Source organism: Crinia signifera, chromosome 1 (assembly GCF_055691185.1).
Source record: "Crinia signifera chromosome 1, ASM5569118v1, whole genome shotgun sequence".
Classification (NCBI taxonomy): domain Eukaryota; kingdom Metazoa; phylum Chordata; class Amphibia; order Anura; family Myobatrachidae; genus Crinia; species Crinia signifera.
In genome coordinates this window covers 247,093,772-247,099,771 of record NC_139217.1, presented here as the reverse complement: position 1 = coordinate 247,099,771, position 6,000 = coordinate 247,093,772, and the positions used below count along the sequence as shown (strand labels likewise).

Genomic DNA, 6,000 nt, shown 5'->3' with positions numbered 1-6,000 from the left:
ACAGTGTATACTTGAGGATGTTCTGAATCCAAAAAGTGGGGAGAGAAACAGCGCTAGTACCACTACAATCCATTCATATATATATATATATATATATATATACATATATAAATATATGTGTGTGTGCATATATATATATATATATATATATACATATATATACACACATGCACACACATATACATATGTTTGCCAAGTCAGAGAGGTGCTTCCCTCCCCTGGCTATCCCTTGCTGAATCCCCAGCTGCCCGGCTACTGCCGATTAAATGAAAATGCCTCCAGAGCCGGGATAAATGGGCAGGGGAAGGGGAGTGCGCCTGCATCCCCAGGCAATGCAACTCCCCCTGACAACGGGCATGTAAACGCCATGGCAACAAGCATGTAATCTTTCCCCCATGGCAGTAAAGCCCCTGGAAAGGAGCATGTAATCCCTTGCATCAAGCAAGAAACCCCTGGCAACGAACATGTAGGTAAGCAGAACTTATATGGCATAATATGTAATAGGCTTTACGGTGTGTGGCATAATGTGTAGTGGGCATTACGGTGTGGGGTATAATATGTAATGGGCATTATGTTGTGTGGTATAATGTCTGTGTAATAAGCATTATGGTGTGTGGCATAATATGTTAAAGGCATTGCGGAGTGCGGCATAATGTGTTATGGACATTACAGTGTGTGACAATGTGTAATCGGCATTACGTTGCTGGTGTTGTGTTGAGGTTTTATCTGGTGCTGTGTTGAGGTTCTACCTGGTGCAGGGTGTTTAAGGGGCTATACCTGGCACAGTGTGTCTTAAAGGCTCTACCTAACGCAGTGTGCATAAGGAGCTATAGCTGGCACAATTTGCATAAGTAGCACTAATGTGTGGTGTAATGTGAATAAAAGACACATTGTTATATGGTGTAAGGTGAATTGGTACTATTATGTTGCCATGCTCCTTCCCCACAAAGCCACAACCTAACTGTCCCTGTCTTTGCTCTGTGTGTTATTGTGTGGCGGGACCCAATTATTTTTCTGGCAGAGGGCACCAAAATGTATAGTTACTGTACTACTGCTACTGGGCACATTGTTTGGCACTACCACTACGGACATTATACACCTTTTTTTCAGGGTCTGCATTTGGCACTTGCTGTCTTTTTGGAAAGTATAGAAGGGCGCAAATTTATAGTTTGCAGGAGGGCACCGAACAACCTAGCACCAGCCCTGTATATAAGACCCGGCAATCAGCACCATCGTCACTACAGCATTGGAGAGGGTAGAGTACGGACTTCTGGCTGGCTGTGGGTAGCGTGGGGTGGGTGTTGGGTGCTGTCTAGGAGTGCTGTATAGGGCTGCTCTATTGGGGACGGGTGCAGTCTTGGGGTGCTGCACAGGGTGCTGCTGTCCTGTGCTGTACAGGGGTGCTGTACCCCTGTACCTGCTGTCCTGTGTTGTACAGGAGTGCTGCTTTCCCATGTACCTGCTGCTGTGTTGTACAGGGGTGCTGTCCTGTGCTGTAATAGGGGGGTGCTGTACAGGGGTGCTGTCCAGTGCTGTAAAGGAGTGCTGTCCTGTGTGCTGTAAAATAAAGGTGCACTGTCCAGTGTGCTGGAAAAAATTAAATAAAGTTGCACTGTCCTGTGTGCTGTAAAAATTAAGCAGTGCTGCCCTGTGTGATGTGTAAATAAAGGGACACTGCCCTGTGCTGTAAAGTGGTGCTATCCTGTGCTGTAAAGGGTGCTGCTGTTTGGTGCCGTACATGGGATGCTGTCCTGTACAGTAAAGAGGTGCTGCCCTGTGTGCTGTAAAATAAAGGGGACCTGCCCTGTGTGCTGTTAAAAAAATAAAAATAAAGATGCTCTTTCCTGTATGCTTTTAAAATAAAGGGGTGCTGCCCTGTCCTGAAAAGATAAAATGGCATTGCCCTGTGTGCTGAGTAAATAAAGGGGCTCTGTCCTGGGCTGTAAAGGGTGCTGCTGTCCCTTGCTGTACAGGCGTGCTGTCCTGTGTGTTGTAAAAATAAAAGTGTGCAATCTGGTGTGCTGTAAAAAATAAAAATTAAGGTGCGCTGTGCTATGTGCAGAGTAAACAAAATAAAGTGGCGCTGCCCTGTGGGCTGAGTAAACAAAGGGGCACTGTCCTGTGGTGTAAAGGGGGTGCTGTTTAAAGGTTGCTCTTTAAAGGTTGCTGTTGTCTCTTGCCATACAAGGGTGCTGTCCTGTGCTTCAAAGTGGTATTCCTGTCCTGTAAAGGGGTCCTGTCCCATGTTGTACAGGGGTGCTCTCCTGTACTGTAAAAGGGTGCTGTCCAGTGCTGTAAAGGGGTGCTGTCCTGTGCTATACAGGTGTGCTGCTGTCCTGTGCTGTAAATATATGTTGCTTTCCTGTGCTGTAAAGGGGTGCTGCTCTGAGTGCTGTAAAAATAAAGGGGCACTGTTCTGCCCTGAAAAAATGAAACAGCGCTGACTTGTGTGCCAGGTAAATAAAGGGGCAATGCTGTCAGTGCTGTAAAAGGGTGCTGTCCAGTTCTGTAAAGGGGTGCTGTCCTGTGCTGTACAGGTGTGCTGCTGTCCCATGCTGTACAGGGGTGCTGTCCTGTAAAGGGATGCCGCTGTCCTGTGTGCTGTACAGGGGTTCTTTTGTCCTGTGCTGTGCAGGGGTGCTGTGCTGTACAGGGATGCTGCTGTCCCATGCTGTACAGGGGTGCTATCTTGTGCTACAAAACAGTGCTGTCCTTTAAAATGAAGAAAAAAAATTTGGAGGAAAATTATGAAAGAACCACTTCCTAGTGCTGACTCAGCTGCCACTAGTCATGACATTGATGATGCAATTCCATCAACGTCATCTGCTAAGGCCTATGCCCAATATTAAAGAAGGCATGCAAAATCCAAGCTAAAATTAATAACAAAAAAAAATGTTATTTATTTGATGAGAAATGTAAAATTGGCAAAATGCCATTCACGACACAAAGTGGCAAGGAAAGGCTAAGGCATTGGCCTATGTTCATGACTAGTGGTTCAGCTTCTCATACAGATGGAAGCCCACCTCTCTCTCAAAAAAAATTAACAGAAAACAACTGTGAATTCTACAGAGATATCACAAATCTCCAAGGAGAGTCTAAGTGTGTCAGCGGTTGCGATATCTAGGCCAGACCTTCCCAACACTGGACAGGAAGAGAAGGCTCCTTCCTCAATTTGCACACCGTCTACAATTGCAACTGTAAGGAGTACAGCCAGTCCAGTTGCTGAAATCGACATTGATGATGTTACTGTAGAGGTACACTGGGAGGATTCTGATGGTGATGTGGTTTGTTTAAATAAGGCACAGGTTGAGACAGTTGTTGGCCGTGGGATGAAAAAGCCCATTGTCATGCCTGGGCAGAAGACAAAAAAAATCCACCTCTTTGCACCGGAATTATTGCTATCCGAATGTGGACAGCAACTGTCTTGCCTTATGTAGCCTGTATAAAAGTGTAATAAGTTGGGGTAAGGACGCTAGCAACCTAATAACATCCTCCCTTATACAGTACATCACCTTCAGAGCATTCATAATAAGTCTTTGCTATGTTCAAAAACTTTGGCTAAGAGTGTATATAAGCAGTCCAGTGACACCTAAATACCTTTTTTATGTTTTATCTAAGCACCTGCAATCCACACCACCAATTCCCGCCTTGTCAATTTCCTCCTCAATCAGAATTGGGATTATGACTGACTCCTCTCCCATTCTGGATTCCACTAGAGCATCCTTCAGCACTACGCTTACTGCTGCTGTTGTTGCTGCTGCTGGGAGTTGATCGTCATCCCAGATGGGGAGTCAGAAGACCACTTCTACTACATTACCTAAGAATTTGACTGTCCAACAGTCCTCTGTGAGGAAGATGAGGATCCTGCACCTCCATAGGGCTGATCTTGTGTCTGATACCTCGTTTCGATTGCATTCAAAATTGATATTTGAGAGTGTCAATAATTAAGGTAAAAAGGCTTCTCAGGTGTGTAATGTTCTCTTTTTCATTCTGATTTCCCAACAGACCTGAATGTCATTATACTGCACCTCATACCAATCATACTGTCCAAACATGGCTACACATTGAGGTAGCCATCTTGTCAAGGTGTATGGTGACAGTGTCATAACATCGAAACAGGTTTGGGTCTGATGTACTGCCTTTGAAAATGGCAGGACAGATGTCAAGATGAGCACTACCATTGGTAGGTAGGTACTGGACATTCATTCCTTCAGCCCTGACCTGGCAGTGATTTCCATCTCTTTGGACTTTAAAGAAGCACCAGGGTGAAGTTCAGCAAGCTGTCATACCTGGCTTCAGGTGCTTCACGCTGGTACTTCTATGCCTGGATAGTACCCTTGGTGACAAGTATGTGGACTATGTGGACAAACACCAAGACCATACTATTGATTATACATATATTTTAAAGTTTAGAGGTCTTGTTACCTTATGTACTGAACCACCCTCATACTACCTGCGCTCCAGGAAATCTACAGTATGATTAACATACATTAAGGTCCTTTGTTGAAAAGGACCATCTTCAGGGAGGAGCGACATTTTAAGTATAAATTGGAACTCAAATCATCAAAACGGTACACTGGAATCTTTTTAGCCTTTTCTTAACATATATAACAGTCTGTGGAAAAAATAGATAGGGTATTCAGTGACCAACAGTGGTAAAAGTTCAATAAATTGACATGAACATGAAATAATCAATAGGTATAGCTTAACTTAGCAAGATGTAGGATAACCCTCAATGCCTTTAGTCATTGGATTTCATCAAGGACGAAGTCCAAGTACAAAATGCAAATGGGAAGGTCTGAGCCTTGAGAACTATGTAACTATAGGCTCATCTTCTCCTTTTGTAGACTTAAAGCTGTTTTAAAAATGTACAGAAATTTATTTTTAATTACTTCTGCCCTGCCTCATTCACTCACACCAGGTATAATTGTCCCAGGTCTTGCAGCGTGAAATAACACCACTTACATTTTGGATATGATTGATGTATCTCCTAAATATTTTTTGCTTCTAATAACAGATGGCAAAAAAAGTGTTTAAGATTATTTAGGATTTCCTGAAGGGCTAATTCTGGCACTTGTACTTGTAGCTGGTCAGGTTACATTGGATTGGTGCTCTATATCCTGAGTAATGAAAGGCACATTTGGTTCCCGCAGCACACAATGGCTCTGAGGTGGGACACTATTACGTTCCACTAACACTTATCTCTTACTCATAATTTCACTAACACTATTCCTTTAATATTTAAATTCCATTCATCACTATTGTATTACTTTCTGTATATACCTCCAGCTTTCTAACACTAACACTTATTAACTCTTTAGATTTTTCACTGGTGTGCTGCTTTGGGCTTTTTGGCTTATACTGATTTTTAGGGTGCCACACCCTGAACCTAGATACAGCAATAGGGACCCTTAATACTCAGAGAGGCCTTGACATTTGGCTTGGAGGCTTTCCATATATTTGCAAATATATGTAATCATGACCTATTATATTATCATGTAGCTTTAAACATGATTTCTGATATCATATAATGTGCCGGGGGTTGGTGGGGACTTGTCAGACTCAGTGGCCATTTCCAAGGCGGCTCCTTCTCTCCCTTAATATTTGTGCTCACATGGAACCCCTAGCACAAGCCGTTTGACAAAATCTTAATAGAACGTAATTTAAAGTTGGGAATGGCAAGTACAAGATGGCCCTATTTGCAGATAATCTTGTGGCAGTAGTTGCTAACAAGATTATCTCACTCCTCAAACCATACTGTGTTTTCCAGTGGTTGAGTCCTGTAGACACACACGCGCAAGTAATACCCTTCATCAATACCCTTCAATTATCTGTATTGGCTTACCTCATTTTCTAAATTGGAACTAATAATTAATTATTGTGTATAATCACTTTCTAATTAAGTGTTTATTATGTTTCTTTAGCTTTGTGTAATGTGAAACTTGAAATAATTATATTTAGTGTTGGCCAACCACGTCCTGTGGAAATCCCATAATCCAC

At 43.0% G+C, this 6,000-nt stretch overlaps 1 long non-coding RNA gene across 2 annotated transcripts in view; it reads right to left on the bottom strand.

Moving 5' to 3' along the window:
• Nucleotides 1-4,445: 4,445 nt before the first annotated feature.
• The window catches only part of LOC146072634 (uncharacterized), a 106,649-nt gene continuing 105,094 nt past the window's right edge, over nucleotides 4,446-6,000 (bottom strand). For both annotated transcript variants that reach the window (XR_014473221.1, XR_014473222.1), the window contains one exon: nucleotides 4,446-4,615. This is a non-coding gene — a long non-coding RNA (uncharacterized LOC146072634). The remainder of the gene's footprint in view (nucleotides 4,616-6,000) is intronic.